Raw genomic sequence first — 17,361 nt, 5'->3', positions numbered from 1 at the left:
GGGTGAAAACGCTTTTTGTCAGGTTCCCTTTAATTTTTCTATCAGTCGTCATACTATTTTCGTGTGGTCCTCACAATGGGAGTCCCTACCTCAGAAAGTTGCTTGTGGATTTTTGTACCAAAGGTTTTCCCAACCTAAGAAAAGGCCACGTGGAAGTGGTGTGGAGTCAGGAAGGCACAGAGATATTGTTCAGCATTTCAGCTAAATTCAGTAGTCTACAATCTGATTTGCACCTCCAATAGGAGGTGATAATCTTGTGAATAATCATCCATCAACACTAAATTATTACAGTTTTTTAAGCAAGTGCAAGGAAAAAGAGAGAGCTACATGGACAAAATAAGGGAAGTTTTCAATTGGAATGAAAAGAACAGAACATAAATGCTGACAAGGAACAAAAGAGACATTTGCAGTTCAGTGATTAGATTACTTACAGTGTGGAAATAGGCCCTTCGGCCCAACAAGTCTCCACTGACCCTCCAAAGAGCAACCCACCAGACCCATTCCCCTAATACTAGGGGCAATATAGCATGGCCAATTCACCTAACCTACACATTTTTGGACTGTGGGAAGAAACTAGAGCAAACCCGCACAGACATGGGGAGAATGTGCAAACTCCACACAGACAGTTGCCTGTGGCAGGAATTGAACCCGGGTCTCCACTGCTGTGAGGCAGCAGTGCTAATCACTATGCCACCCATATGGACAAGAAGGAGACAGATGGGAGTATAAGAAAGTATGTGGTTATTCACTTTGGATGAAAGCAGAATTATTTTAAGGCACAGAGTTTCTAAATGTTGATGTTCAAAGGAACTTGTGTGTACTTGTAAAGGAAATGCAGAGAGTTAGCATGCAGTTACAGCATGCAGTTAAGAAGGCAAATAGTTTGTTGGTCTTTATCCCAAGACGGGTACAAGAATAGAGGAGTCTTGCTCAAATTATATAGAACTACAGTACGTGAGACCATACCTGGTGCATTGTATGCAGTTTTGAACTCGATATCTGAGGATGTGAGGATTGATCTATGAAGAAATGTTGAGTATATTGGACCTATATTCTCAAATTGACAAGGATGAGCTTAGTGGTGGGGGGAAGGGAGGGGTGGTGGAAGGAAGGGGGAGGTGGTGGGGGGGGAAGGGGTGGGGTGGTGGTGGGAAGGGGTGGGGTGGTGGGGGAAGGGGGGGTGCTGGGGGGAGGGAGGGTGGTGGTAGGGGGGTTGGGGAGAAGGAGGTTAGTGGAAGGAAGGGGGGTGGGGGAGGGTAGGGGGTGGGGGTGTAGGGATGGAGATGGAGGGGGGAATGGGGAGGGGAGAGGGTGGGGGAATGGGGAGGGGGTGGGGGAATGGGGAGGGGGATGGGGGAATGGGATGGGGAGGGGGAATGGGGGAGAGGGGGGATGGGGAGGGAGGGGGGAGAGAGGAGGAGGGGGAATGGGGATGGAGGGGGGAATGGGGAGGGGGAGAGAGGAGGAGAGGGTAATGGGGAGGGGGGAGAGGGAAGGGGGGTGGGAATGGGGAGAGGGGGCAGGTCCAAACTTTGGAAGGCCAGGTTTGGGCCCTGCAGGAACAAGTAGATGACCTCGAAAATTGAGGTTGGAGAAGAAAATCTCCGGATCTTGGGCTTACCTGAGCATGAAGAAGGTGAAAGCCTAGCTGACCTCCTCAAAGGATGGCCTCCAGAGCTGCTGGGCCTGGAGATCGGGTCGCATCGGGTCGGGTCAGTGTAGAGCGGGCCTACCGGATTGCAATGCGCATGTCCGGGCCAGTCCAGTGCCCCCTCCTAGTCCTAGTGGTACCCCAGCATTACAGGGAAAAGCAATTAATAATAGAAACAGCCAGAAGACTTTGGGAAAAGATCCACAGGCTTTGGCTTATAAAGGCTCGAAAATAATGTTTTTTCGTTACTTTTCTGGGGACTATAATTAAGAAAAGGAAGGCCTTTGATGATGTAAAGAAAAACTGAGAGATTTAAACATTCAGTACTCTCTGAGGCACCCAAAAGTGTTACATTTCAGTTATGGGGGAACTGTCTACTACTTCAACTCAGCAGAAAAAGTAAAAGAATTTTTGGACTCACTGAAATGATAGATTTTGGCTGAGAAGGAAAGAAGAAAAGACGTGTGCGGACAATGGCATAATAGAACTTTTTAAAAATATCTTCTTTCTCTTTATTCTTTGCTCTTTTAGGGTTTCAGGCTCTATAGGCTTGATATTGCTCAGGTGTAAAATCCGGTATGTTTTATATTATATCTGTTTTGAGGTTATTAGTTATTCTATTGTTCTGTTTTGCTGGGTGAGGGGTGGTTACTCCTTTGATATAAAGATGTGTGGGGTTGAGATGAAGGGCGGAGGGTTGGGCATCCATTGTTAACTGGTAGGAGTGTAAATAATAATGTTTTTTCCATTGCTTGGGTTTGGGGCATGGCTTTAACTGGTAGGATGGTTATGAGGATGGGAGTGAATGCCCCCTATGGGCAAGGTCAGGGGTGGGAGCTCTGTAAATTTGTGCTGTATTTTTTTTTAGTTTGGGGTAGAGATTAGTTTTTTTTTAGTTTTGGTAGTCCTTGTCGGAATAATTTTCAGATTTGATAAAGTCTGCTTTTTCTCCATTCGTCGCACATTGACTGAGCTTCTACTTCTCAGGCGACTGCAGGCTGTAGTGTGCAATCATGGCTAGCGATCTGTTCAGGTGGTGCACCTGGAATATAAAGGGAAACCACTCTCCAATTAAAAGGGAAAAGGTGCTTTCAAATCTTAAGAAGGAAAGGGTTGGCATTGCGCTGTTGAAAGAGACACATTTGACTGATAGGGAACACCTGAAGTTACAGCAGGGGGGATACAATAGGGTATTCTTTTCCTCCTTTAACTCCAAAAGCAGAGGAATGGCCATACTGGTACGAAAGAACCTCCCATTTCAGGTGATAGAGCAAATCAAGGATGGGTATGGACGGTTCGTCATGTGCAAGGTGCTGATACACAGAGAAGAGTATGGCATCCTGAACGTTTGCTGTCCCCCGGCGCACCCTCTCAAATTTTTAATTAACGCAGTCTCTAAGTTAATGGCTCTTGGGGTGCACCGTACGATTACAGGAGGAGACTTTAATTGTCTCATGGGCCCAGGCGTAGACAGAATGCCAAGAGGGTTGTCGGGTACATCTCGGCAGTCCACCCAGTTAGTTGGACTTGTGTGAGGAGCTGGCGTTAGTGGATGTGTGGAGGTGCCTCCATGCGAATGGGAGGGACTTTACCTTTTACTCTAACCCACACAAGTGCCACACAAGAATTGATATGTTCTTTGTTCCGTCGGTTTGTTTGGATTTGGCGTTGGCCTGCAGAATTGGGACCGCAACTATTTTGGACCATGCGGCAGTATATTAAGATGTTAAGACCAAAGGTAGTGGAGTAGGCTGAAGGATGACAACTTTGTAAAGTAGGAGGGTGGGGGTGGGGAGAAAGTAGCATAGAGTACAATAGGTGAGTGGGGCAGGGGATGAAGGTGATAGGTCAGGGAGGAGAGGGTGGAGTCTTTAGGTGGAAAAGGAGATAGGCAGGTAGGACCAGTCCGGACAAGTCATGGGGACAGTGCTGAGCTGGAAGTTTGGAACTAGGGTGAGGTGGGGGAAGGGGAAATGAGGAAGCTGTTGAAGTCCACATTGATGCCCTGGGGTTGAAGTGTTCTGAGGCGGAAGATGAGGCGTTCTTTCTCCAGGCGTCTGGTGGTTAAGGAGCGGCGGTGAAGGAGGCCCAGGACTTCCATGTCTTCGGCAGAGTGGGAGGGGGAGTTGAAATGTTGGGCCACGGGGCGGTGTGGCTGATTGGTGCGGGTGTCCCGGAGATGTTCCCTAAAGCGCTCTACTAGGAAGCGCCCAGTCTCCCCAATGTAGAGGAGACCGCATTGGGAGCAACGGATACAATAAATGATATTAGTGGATGTGCAGGTAAAACGTTGATGGATGTGGAAGGCTCCTTTAGGGCCTTGGATAGAGGTGAGGGAGGAGGTGTGAGCGCAGGTTTTACAGTTCCTGCAGTGGCAGGGGAAAGTGCCAGGATGGGAGGGTGGGTTGTAGGGGGGCGTGGCCTATCTCCTTTTCCACCTAAAGACTCCACCCTCTCCTCCCTGACCTATCACCTTCATCCCGTCCCCCACTCACCTATTGTACTCTATGCTACTTTCTCCCCACCCCCACCCTCCTCTAGCTTATCTCTCCACGCTTCAGGCTCTCTGCCTTTATTCCTGATGAAGCACTTTTGCCCGAAACGTCGATTTCGCTGCTCCTTGGATGCTGCCTGAACTGCTGTGCTCTTCCAGCACCACTAATCCAGAATCTGGTTTCCAGCATCTGCAGTCATTGTTTTTACAACTTTGTATCGTATATCAAGGGAGTTCAGGGCTTTTTTGGACATCAATCGGGATACGCCTAGTAATTCATCAGTGCTCTGGGAGACCACCAAAGCATTCTTAAGGGGTCTGATTATTTCATATTCGACAACGAGAAGGAGGCAGAGAGGAGAGCAGCAGTGGATGCTTGAGGCCCGGCTGAAGGCAGCTGAATCGGCATATTATACCAGACCATCCGTGGTCAAATTGCAACGGGTCATGGCTCTCTGGGCTGCTCTGGACTCAGTGCTCACACAAGTGGCAAAGAGAGGGGTCTCTGTTACAAAGCAAAGGCTGTTTGAACATGGGGATAAGCCAGGTAGATCCCTGGCTTACCTGGCTAGGAAGAAAAGTACGCCACAGTCCATTGTGTCTATCAGGGAGAGAACTGGCAATGTCACTTGTGAACTGAGGAAGATCAATGTCAGATTCTGGGAGTTCCATGCAGAGTTATACCGGTCAGAGGGCTGTGGGGATGAGAAGCGAGAATGGAATCCTTTTTTGAAAACTTGGACCTCCCTGGACCTCAGTGGGCGGCACGGTGGCACAGTGGTTAGCACTGCTGCCGCACAGCGCCAGAGACCCGGGTTCAATTCCCGCCTCAGGCAACTGACTGTATGGAGTTTGCACGTTCTCCCTGTGTCTGTGTGGGTTTCCTCCGGGTGCTCCGGTTTCCTCCCACCTTCCAAAGATGTGCAGGGTCAGGTGAATTGGCCATACTAAATTGCCTGTAGTGTAAGGTAAGGGGTAAATGTAGGGGTATGGGTGGGTTTCGCTTCGGCGGGTCGGTGTGGACTTGTTGGGCCGAAGGGCCTGTTTCCACACTGTAATCTAATCTAAATCTAAATAAATGCAGATCAGGCCTTCCTTTTAAATGCACCTGTAACAGCATAGGTGGTGCAAAAGGTGGTAAGACAGCTCTAAAGTGGTAAGGCATCCAGTCCTGATGGATTCCCTTGTGAATTTTACAAGGAGTTCATACACAAGTTGGCTGATCCATTACTGGGGATGTATAGTCACTTATATAAATAGGACTAGGCAAAAATGAAGACTGCAGATGCTGGAAACCAGAGTTTAGATCCGAGTGGTACTGGAAAAGCACAGCAGGTCAGGCAGCATCTGAAGAGCAGGATTTTCCTGCTCCTTGGATACTGCCTGACCTGCTGTGTTTTTCCAGCACCACTCTGATCTATATAACCAAGACTGTCTTCCGCACTCTCTTAGGGAGGCTAATATCTCCCTTATCTTAAAAAAAGGGAAAGACTTCGAAGATTGCACATCATATAGGCCCGTCTTGTTGCTGAATGTTGATTTTTAAATCTTATCAAATGTGTTGGCTCTGAGATTGGAGAAGGTGCTGCCCATTATTATATAAGAGGACCAAATGGGTTTTATCAAGGGTCGCAGCTCCTCGAAGAATGTTGAATTTAGTGCAAATATGTCAACAGAGAGCGATTTGGTGGTCTCCCTGGATGCAGAAAAGGTTTTTGATTGGGTGGAATGGTCATATCTCTTTGCCATTCTAAATCGTTTTGGTCTGGGAGGGGCCTTCGCCAGGTGGGTGGCAGTGTTATATAAAAACCCTAAGGCGCTGGTTATTACGAATGGGGTTAAGTTGAGCAATCTTGGTGTGGAGAGGGGCAACTGACAGCAAGTCCCCTGTTGCCACTACTGTTTACCTTGGTACTTGAACCACTGGCGAAGGCTATCTGAAAAGACCCTGAAATAATAGTACCGGAAGTGGGAGTTGTGGAACACAAATCACTCTCTATGCAGATGATGTCCTTTTGTTTTTAGCTATCCCCAAAAAATCCATACCCCAGTCAATACAAAATGTTTAATTATTCGGTAGCTTTACAGTATACGAGATAAATTTCACAAAATCGGAAGTCATGCCTGTGGCGGGGGTTGGTGGAGGTACTGAAGCTGGAAGGTGGAGTGGAATTTCCCTTTAGATGATCACAGAAAGGTTCTCTGTATCTGGGAATTTTTATTACCCCTCGACTTCCAGCAGCTGTACGGAGCTAACTTTGTGTAGCTGTTTGAGAGGGTAAAGCAGGACTTGCATGTCATGGCTGGGCCATATAGCCTTGATTAAAATAAATGTTCTCCCTCGGTTGCTATATCCTGTGAGGATGCTCCCGCTATTACGACCCAAACAGGTACAGCGGAGGCTTGTGGGATGGCTTGAATCATTTATTTGGTGACATAGGCACCCCTTAATTAAATTTACCAAGTTGCAACTTCTGCAAGATATTGGGGTGGGTGGACCTCCCAGGCCTGAAGAAATATCAAATATGCACTCTGACATCATATGGGGGCGAATGGGTGCACAATGACCCGAAATCAATATGGCTTGATGTGGAGGTCTCACAGGCAAAGTGTCCCCTCATAAGCTTACTGTTTATGGACAAGATGAGGTCGGTAGTTGAGCACTGTGAGAGTCCGATTATCATAAATACGGTAAAAGCATGGAGGATAATGCGGCAGGGTAAGGGCAATTTGCTTAAGACATCGCCGTTTACCCCGTTAGTGGGAGCCCCAGGATTTAGGCCAGGGTCAACGGACTCCAGCTTCAGAGCTTGGGAGGGCAAAGGAATCTCGTGTCTGGGAGATCTATTTGAGAGAGCGGTCTTGATGTCGTTTAGTGAATTAGGTCAGAAATACAGAATCCCTAATAGGGACCTTTTCCAACATTTCCAAGTCAGGGACTATATACAGAAGAAAACCATGCTGTTGACTCAGCCCTACAAGTTGGATATAGAATGTAGAGTGCTCCAATGTCAGGGCGCTCTCTCAGTTATTACATATACCATCTGCAGAGAGGGAATGTCTTTGGGGATACGGAGAGACTCCATGACATTTGGAATCAGGAGTTAGGAGAAGAAATCTCATCAGAAACATGGGAGGATATATGGGGGAATGTAAAGAAGATTTCAATGTGCAATAGGCGTAAGTGATGAAATTGAAGATCTTCCAGAGGGCCCATATGACGCCAGAGAGATTAGCAAAATTTAAGAAAGGGTCCTTCCCGAAATGTCCCAAGTGTAAAAACAGTGTTGGCACCTTATACGTTGTTTCCGGTCCTGTTACAAGATCCCCAGATACTGGCGGGGCCTCAGTGAATGAGCTGGAGGGGTTCCTGGGAGTGGAAGTTAGGGGGATCCGGTGTCCTTTCTCTTGGGACTACTGAATTTTCCCTCTCTGGATAAGCATGGGAAGATGTGGTTTAATATCCTAACGTACCATATGAGGAAGAACATCCTAATGAACTGGATATCAAAAAAGCCTCCAGATCTTGCAGGGTGGCGTAGACATGTGGTGGAGCACGTCCCTCAGGATTACCTGACAAGTATGGTGCACCATGGGGTGGAGCAATTTTATAAGACATGGCAGCTCTTTCTAAATTATACAGACATGGATCTGTCGGCGGTACTGATTAGGGCCTTTATTAAGCCATGAGGGCTGTATATGGCAGTCCGGGCACCTGGGTGGGGAGAGGACTAGTAAATACGGGTATAATTACTGTTGGTCCTGTGGACGGGGGCCTTGATGGAGGTGCAACGAGTGGAGTAATGTAATCTAGTACAATGTACTGTAATTTAATTTTAGTGGATTGTAATTTAATTTAATGTTATTTTATGTAATTTGAGTCTGTGCTAATTTGGTTTAAGTAAATATGAGTCGACTGTATCTTGGAGAATAATAGGCAATTTATTGTTAACGTTACTGTAATATAATATAGAATGATATCATTTCTACTTTTCTGTACTTTTGTACTTCTTTAATTTTATTTTTTTGGTTTGTGTTTTTGTAAAAGAAAGGGAAAATCTTTCAATAAATATATACTTAAAAAGAAGATTATCGTGTGGGCATAAATAGCACACTTGTAATCTCATCATAGAACCACCAGTTGACACTGATTCTCAATGTGAGAAGAGCTCAAAGTTAGCAAAGCCATTCAGCTATCGAAGTTGTAGCTGCAGTGGAAATAGGGACACTGGGCATGACCATGAAATAAAAATCCGTGTCTGTACCAAACAAGTAATGACTGCAGGAAAGGGATTAACAGGACAGCCAGAAATGTGGTGGCAATAGGGAAATCAACATTTCGAGGAAGTGATACCGTGATAGTAATTAAGACTGAAATTGCTGGAGAACCTCAGCAGGTTACATAGAACATAGAAAAGTACAGCACAGAACAGGCCAAATGGCCCACGATGTTGTGCCAAGGATTATTCCTAATCTAAGATAAAATAACCTAATCTACATACCCCTCAATTCACTGCTATCCATGTGCATGTCCAGCAGTCACTTAAATGTCCCCAATGACTCTGCTTCCACCACCACAGCTGGCAACGCATTCCATGCATTCACAACTCTCTGCATAAAGAACCTACCTCTGACGTCTCCTCTATACCTTCCTCCTTATATCTTAAAGCTATGACCCCTTGTGGCAGTCAATCCTGCTCTGGGGAAAAGTCTCGATCAGGTCACCCCTCTTCCTCCTCTCCAGAGAGAAAAGTCAGAGCTTAGTCAACCTCTCTTCATAAGACAAGCCCTCCAGTCCAGGCAGCATCCTGGTAAACCTTCTTTGCACCCTCTCCAAAGCCTACACATCTTTCCTATAATAAGGCGACCAGAACTGGACACAATATTTCAAGTGTGGTCTCATCAGGGACTTGTAGAGCTGCAGCAAAACCTCACGGCTCTTAAACTCAAAACCCCTGTTAATGAAAGCCAAAACACTATAATCTTTCTTAACAACCCTATCCACTTGGGTGGCAACTTTGAAGGATCTATGCATTTGAACACCAAGATCCCTCTGTTCCTCCACACTGCCAAGAATCCTGTCTTTAATCCTATATTCAGCATTCAAATTTGACCTTCCAAAATGCATCACTTTGCATTTATCCAGGTTGAACTCCAAGTGCCATTTCTCAGCCCAGCTCTGCAACTTGTTTATGTCGTGCTGCAGCCTGCAACAATAGCCCTCGATATTATAAACGGCACCTCCTACCTTTGTGTCATTGGCAAATTTACTAACCCACCCTCAACCTCCTCATTCAAGTCATTTATAAAAACTACAAAGAGCAGAGGCCCAGGAACAGAGCCCAGTGGGGAACCACTCACCACTGACCTCCAGGCAGAATACTTTTCATTTACAACCACTCTCTGCCTTCTGTCAGCCAACCAATTCTGAATCCAGACAGCCAAGTGTCCCTGTATCCCATACCTCAAGACTTTATGAATGAGCCTACCATGGGGAACCTTATCAAATGCCTTGCTAAAGTCCATATATTCTACATCCACTGCTTGACCTTCATCAACCTGTCTCGTCACCTGCTCAAAGAATTCAATAAGATTTGTGAGGCATGACCTGCCCCTCACAAAGCCATGCTGACTGCCTTTAATCACACTATGCTTTTCCAAATAGTCATAAATCCTATCCCTCAGAATTCTTTCCAAAACCTTGCTGATCACAGACGTAAGACTGACTGGTCTGCAATTGCCAGGAATTTCCTTATTACCCTTCTTGAAAAGAGGAACAACATTCGCCTCTCTCCAATCGTCTGGCACGACTCCCGTGGAAACTGAGGAAGCAAAGATCTCTGCCAGTGGCTTAATGTTGCGAATCATTTTTAAAAATTAAGTATGTATCCTGGAACGCAAAATATCAGGAGTGATCCGGATTATTTATAGTCTTGTTACAGATGAGAGCTTAAACTGGGCAAGATCTGTCATCCACCATTCATCTTGCCTGATATTTATTTCCATTGAAATCAGTATTGCTGTCAGTTCTGAAGAAGAGTCCTTGAATCTGAATTGGCATCACTGCAATCCTGCTGTTTGTGGGACCTTGCTGCGTCAAAGTGGCAGCTGCATTTCTTCCAATACAACAGTGGCTGCATTTCAAAAACACATAATTGGCTGAAAAATGTTTTGGGGTGATGTGAAAAGTACTGTATGAATGCAGTTTCTGATGGATATTGGTAATTAGTTATTAAGAAGCATTACATCCCCAATCCCAAATAGTCTGTACTTCCCAGTGGAAGGACGTTACTGTCATCTGGACACTTCACCAGAATCAGACTGCAACAATCATCATTTAATCCCTCTGCGTCCCCACCTTAATGAATTTCGGGCACGACATGACATTGAACTCTTCTCCAGTTTTCTTCGCCTCCGTGCCCACTTCTTTGAATAACAATTGTCTCCCCATCCCACAGACCCCTTTCGCCTACCTCCAACACTTTCCCTTCACCTGGACCCCTCCTTCTGGCCAGTTACCTGCACTTGACCTGTTCATCAAGAATTGTCAACGTGACATCAATTGCCTCAATTTCTTTGCCTTCCTTACCGATTCCAACCTATCTCCCCCTGCCCTGACTGTACTCAGTGCTCTCAGATCCAACCCTGACTTTAACCCTAATTAAGCCTCATTCCTAATGAAGGGCTTATGCCCAAAATGTCGATTCTCCTGCTCCTCGGATGCTGCCTGACCTGCTGTGCTTTTCCAGCACTACACTTCGACTCTGATCTCCAGCATCTGCAGTCGTCACTTTCTCCTTTGTAATTAAGCCTGCAGTTAAGGGTGGTGGTCTACGTTGCAGAGGCTAGGTGCCAGCTCTTAGATACCTGACTATCTCCCCTGGGCCATGACTCCACCATGGAACATAAGGCTACTGTGTCCACAACTGTCACTAACCTCATTTCAACTGGCGATCCTCTCCGCCCTCCAACCACTGCCTCCAAGCTGATAGTATCCCAACCCTGCACAGCTCACTTCTACCTCCTTCCCAAAATCCACAAACAGGACTGCCCAAGCAGACCCATCGTTTCTGTCAGTTCCTGACCTACAGAACTCATCCCTTCCTCCCTTCACTTGGTTTTTTTTCTCCCACTGTCCAGTCCCTGCCCACTTACATCCATTACGTCCTCTGACACGTTACATCAGTTTCAGAATTTCTAGTTTGCAGACTCTAACCTTCTCCTCTTTAACCACAGGAATACAATCCCTTTACACATCCACCTTCCACCAGGATGGTCTCAAGACTGTCAGTTTCTTCCTGGGAAAAAGGGTCCTGAACTCTCTCCCCTACCACTTTCCTCCACCTGGCCAAGCTCGTCTTCATTCTGAATAACTTCTGTTTTAATTCCTCTCGCTTTCTTCAGGTCACAGGGGTGGCCAAAGGTACCTGTGTGGGCCCTAGTTATGCCTGTCTCTTTGTGAGGTATGTGGAAATTCCTTGTTCCAGTCCTATTCCAGGTCTCATCCACACCTCTTTCTCCGGTATATCAATGATATCATCAGTGCTGCTTCCCTCTCTCATCGAGAATTGGAAAGATTTATCAACTTTGCTTCCAGTTTTCACCCTGCTCTCACCTTTGCCTGGTCCATCTCTGACTTCTTCCGTCCCTTCCACGACATCTCTGTTTCCATTCCTTGGGATAGGCTGGTCATCAAAATCCACTATAAACCCAACAACTCCTACAGTCACCTTAACCATATACTCTCACACCCTGCTCCCTGTAAGACTTAATTCCATTTTCCCAGACTGCCATGTCTGTCACATTTGTCCTGATGATGCCAACTTTGACAAGGGGGCCTCCGAAATATCCACCTTCTTCCTCAACCAAGGATTCCCCAGCACCGTAGTTAACGGGGCCCTCAGCCAGTCCAACCTGCACATTTCCTGCACATTAGCCCTCAGCCCCGCTCTATCCCCTCCCACAACAGCGATATGGTCTCCCTTATCCTCAGCTATCATCCCATCAGCATATGGATCCAGATGGATGTTATCACCAGACACATATTCCTTTCCCCTCCCTTGTCAACTTCACCAATTTCCTCATCTCCCCTCCACCCACTCATCCCAGATCCAACCCTCCAAATCAGCACTGCCCTTTGAACTGTCCTACCTGTCCATCTTCCTCCCCACCTATCCTTCACGCTCCTCATGACCTATCACCATCACCCCCACCTGCATCTACCTATCATCTTCCCAGGTACCTCACCCCCACCCCCACCCTACTATTTATCTCTCAGCCCCCTTCCAACACCACCATCCCACACCGCATTCCTGATGAAAGACTTATGCCTGAAACGTCGACTCTCCTGCTCCTCAGATGCTGCCTTACCTGCTGTGTTTTTCCAGCACCACACTTCTCAACTCCCCTTCCTTGTCAGCCTTCCATAAGGACTATTCTTTCCGGAACCCTGGTCTACTCCTCCTTCACTCTCAACACATCCCGATAGCCTTATAGCACGTTCCCCTGCAACCACAGAAGGTGTAAGACTTTCCATTTGCTTCCTCCTCCTCAGTGTCCAAGGGCCCAAACATACCTTCCAGGTGAAGCTGCACTTCTCGCTAGTTTACTGCATTTGCTGCTCATAACGTGGTATCCTCTACATTGGAGAAATGCAGCATAGACTGGACAGCTGCTTCGCAGATTACTACCATTCTTTTCACAAAAAAGACCCTGAACTTCCATTTGCCTGTTACTTCAACACACCACCATGTTCCCTGGTTAACATCTCTGTCTCAAGCTGAACAGCACCTTATTTTCTGTTTAGGAACTCTACAGTCTTCTAGACTCAATATCGAGTTCAAGAATATTCTGAGTTAGACTGCAGAAAGGAGATAGAGGGCTTGGTGGCGTGGTGCAATGAGAACAATCTCTCTCTCAATGTTGGCAAAACTAAAGAACTGGCCATTGACCTCAGAAAGAAAGGAATAGAACACCCCCCCCCCCCCGCCCCCCGCCATCTACATCAATTGAGTAGAGGTTGAGAGAGTCAAGTTCCTAAGAATGACGATAACCAACAACCTGTCCTGGACTTTCCACGTAAATGCAATGGTCATGAAAGCACAACAATGCTTCTTATTCCTCAGGCAGCTCAGCGAATTTGGCATGTCCTAAGGACATTCACCAACATTTATTGATGCACCATGGAAAACATATTGTCTGGGTGCATAACGGCCTTTTACAGCAACTGCTCTTCCCAGGCCCATAAAAAAATGCAGAAGGTTATGTGCACAGTCCAGACCATCACAGAAGCCAACCTTCCATCCATGGACTCCATGTGCATATTCCGTTGCTGTGGAAAGGCTGCCAAAAACATCAAAGACCCCATCCCCACCCCAATCTCCAAGGCAGAAGATACAGAAGCTTGAACACATGCACCAGCAGGTTCAGGAACAGCTTCTTCCCTGCTGTTATTATACTGATGAATGGACTCTCTAACTTCAAATAATACTGAACTTTTTAATGTTGATCTTGCCGAGCGCACATCCTGTGTGGTGTAACCTGCATGCCTTACTCTGACAAAGATTGTTTTCACCCTGTGATCTGTGTGTCCTTGCTTACTATGATCTGCCTGTACTACTTGCAAACAAAGCTTTTCACTGTACTTAGGTACTTGTGACAATAAATCAATCAATCAATGCTAGGGCTTGGGGCACCTTCTCCCATGTCCTCACGCACCAAGCCTTGTTATCACATGGTCTGCTATTAAACACAACACTATCCTCTGGAAGGTGGTAGGCTGGAAGCTAAAAGCTAGGACAGACAGAGTCGTCATCTCTGGGTTGTTGCCGGTGCCACGTGACAGTGAGGCAAAGAATAGGGAGAGAGTGCAGTTGAACACGTGGCTGCAAGGCTGGTGTAGGAGGGAGGGCTTCAGATATTTGGACAATTGGACTGCATTCTGGGGAAGGTGGGACCTGTACAAACAGGACGGGTTGCACCTGAACCAGAAGGGCACCAATATCCTGGGGGGTAGGTTTGCTAGCACTCTTCGGGGGGGTTTAAACTAATTTGGCAGGGGGATGGGATCCGGACTTGTAGTCCAGCAAGTAAGCTAGCTGTGTGTCAGGATGCCCAAGACTGTAGGGAGGCTGTGGAGAAGGTAGCACTGACAGGGACTACTTGCGGACACAGAGATGGGCTCAAGTGCGTATACTTCAACGCAAGGAGTATCAGAAATAAGGTGGGTGAACTTAAGGCGTGGATCGGTACCTGGGACTATGATGTTGTGGCCATCACGGAAACGTGGATAGATGAGGGACAGGAATGGCTGTTGGAGGTTCCTGGTTACAGGTGTTTCAGTAAGATTAGGGAGGGTGGGAAAAAAGGAGGGGGGGGTGGCATTGCTAATTAGAAATGGTATAACGGCTGCAGAAAGGAAGTTTGAGGGGGATCTGCCTCTGGAGGTAGTATGGGCTGAAGTCAGAAATAGGAAAGGTGCAGTCACCTTGTTGGGTGTTTACTATAGGCCCCCCAATAGCAGCAGAGATGTGGAGAAACAGATTGGGAAACAGATTTTGGAAAGGTGCAGAAGCCACAGGGTCGTAGTCATGGGCGACTTCAACTTCCCAAATATTGATTGGAAGCTCTTTAGATCAAGTAGATTGGATGGGGCGGTGTTTGTGCAGTGTGTCCAGGAAGCTTTTCTAACGCAGTATGTAGATTGTCCAACCAGAGGGGAGGCCATATTGGATTTGGTACTCGGTAATGAACCGGGACAAGTGGTGGGCTTGTTAGTGGGTGAACATTTTGGTGATGGTGACCATAATTTTGTGACTTTCACCTTGGTTATGGAGGGAGATAGGTGCGCACAACAAGGTAGATTTTATAATTGGGAGAAGGGAAATTACGATGCTGTAAGGCAGGATTTGAGGAGCATACATTGGGAGCATAGGCTGTCAGGGAAGGATGTGGTGGAAATGTGGAACCTTTTCAAAGAGCAGATACGACGTGTCCATGATATGTATGTACCTATCAGGCAGGAAAGAAATGGTCGTGTGAAGGAGCCTTGGTTGACGAGAGAGGTTGAATGTCTGGTAAAGAGGAAGAAGGAGGCTTACATAAGGTTGAGGAAACAGGATTCAGACAGAGCAGTGGAGGGATACAGGATAGCCAGAAGGGACCTGAAGAAAGGGATTAGGAGAGCTAAGAGAGGGCATGAAAAATCGTTGGCGGATAGGATCAAGGATAACCCCAAGGCATTTTATGCGTATGTGAGAAACCTGAGAATGACGAGAACGAGGGTAGGTCCGATCAAGGACAGTAGTGGGAGACTGTGTATTGAGTCGGAAGAGATAGGAGAGGTCTTGAACAAGTACTTCTCTTCAGTATTTACGAACGAGAGGGACCGCATTATAGAAGAGGAGAGTGTGAAATGGACTGGTAAGCTAGAAGAGATACCTGTTAGGAAGGAAGATGTGTTGGACATTTTGAACAACTTGAGGATAGACAAGTCCCCCGGGCCTGACGGGATATATCCTAGGATTATGTGGGAAGCAAGAGAGGAAATTGCAGTACCGTTGGCAATGATCTTCTCGTCTTCACTGGCAACGGGGGTGGTACCAGGGGACTGGAGAGTAGCGAATGTTGTGCCCCTGATCAAAAAAGGGAATAGGGATAACCCCGGGAATTACAGGCCTGTTAGTCTTACTTCTGTGGTAGGCAAAGTAATGGAAAGGGTACTGAGGGATAGGATTTATGAGTATCTGGAAAGACACTGCTTGATTAGGGACAGCCAGCACGGATTTGTGAAGGGTAGGTCTTGCCTTACAAGTCTTATTGAATTCTTCGAGGAGGTGACCATGCATGTGGATGAGGGTAGAGCAGTGGATGTAGTGTACATGGATTTTAGTAAGGCATTTGATAAGGTTCCCCATGGTAGGCTTATGCGGAAAGTCAGGAGGCATGGGATAGAGGGAAATTTGGCCTATTGGATAGAAAACTGGCTAACCGGTCGAAGGCAGAGAGTGGTGGTAGATGGTAAATATTCAGCCTGGAGCCCAGTTACAAGTGGAGTTCCGCAGGGATCAGTTCTGGGTCCTCTGCTGTTTGTAATTTTTATTAATGACTTAGATGAGGGAGTCGAAGGGTGGGTCAGTTAATTTGCAGATGATACGAAGATAGGTGGAGTTGTGGACAGTGAGGAGGGCTGTTGTCGGCTGCAGAGGGACTTAGATATGATGCAGAGCTGGGCTGAGGAGTGGCAGATGGAGTTCAACCCTGCCAAGTGTGAGGTTGTCCATTTTGGAAGAACAAATAAGAATGCGGAATACAGGGCTAATGGTAGGGTTCTTAGTCAGGTGGAGGAACAGAGGGATCTTGGGGTCTATGTACATAGATCTTTGAAGGTTGCCACTCAGGTGGATAGAGTTTGTAAGAAGGCCTATGGAGTATTATCGTTCATTAGCAGAGGGATTGAATTCAAGAGTCGTGAAGTGATGTTGCAGCTGTACAGGACTTTGGTTAGGCCACAGTTGGAGTACTGTGTGCAGTTCTGGTCGCCTCACTTTAGGAAAGATGTGGAAGCTTTGGAGAGGGTGCAGAGAAGATTTACCAGGATGTTGCCTGGAATGGAGAGGAAGTCGTACGAGGATAGGTTGAGAGTTCTCGGCCTTTTCTCGTTGGAACGGCGAAGGATGAGGGGTGACTTGATAGAGGTTTATAAGATGATCAGAGGAATAGATAGAGTAGACAGTCAGAAACTTTTTCCCCGGGTACAACAGAGTGTTACAAGGGGACATAAATTTAAGGTGAAGGGTGGAAGGTATAGGGGAGATGTCAGGGGTGGGTTCTTTACCCAGAGAGTGGTGGGGGCATGGAATGCGCTGCCCGTGGGAGTGGTAGAGTCGGAATCATTGGCGACCTTTAAGCAGCATTTGGATAGGTACATGGATGGGTACTTAATCTAGGTTAGAAGTTCGGCACAACATCGTGGGCCGAAGGGCCTGTTCTGTGCTGTATTGTTCTATGTTCTATGTTCTATGTTCTATATTGTTAGCCATTAATAGAGGAGAAAGTGAGGACTGCAGATGCTGGAGACCAGAGTTGAAAAATGTGGTGCTGGAAAAACACAGCAGGCCAGGCAGCATCCGAGGAGTAGGAGAATCGACGGGCATTAATTCGGGCATTAATAGACCCCATTAGCAGCCATTGATTCTCCTAGACTGATAATTATCCA

The sequence above is a fragment of the Chiloscyllium plagiosum genome, unplaced genomic scaffold (genome assembly GCF_037043375.1).
Source record: "Chiloscyllium plagiosum isolate Xiang-an unplaced genomic scaffold, Cpla_swu_hap1 HiC_scaffold_1, whole genome shotgun sequence".
NCBI lineage: Eukaryota > Metazoa > Chordata > Chondrichthyes > Orectolobiformes > Hemiscylliidae > Chiloscyllium > Chiloscyllium plagiosum.
Note: the sequence above shows the minus strand (reverse complement) of the source record.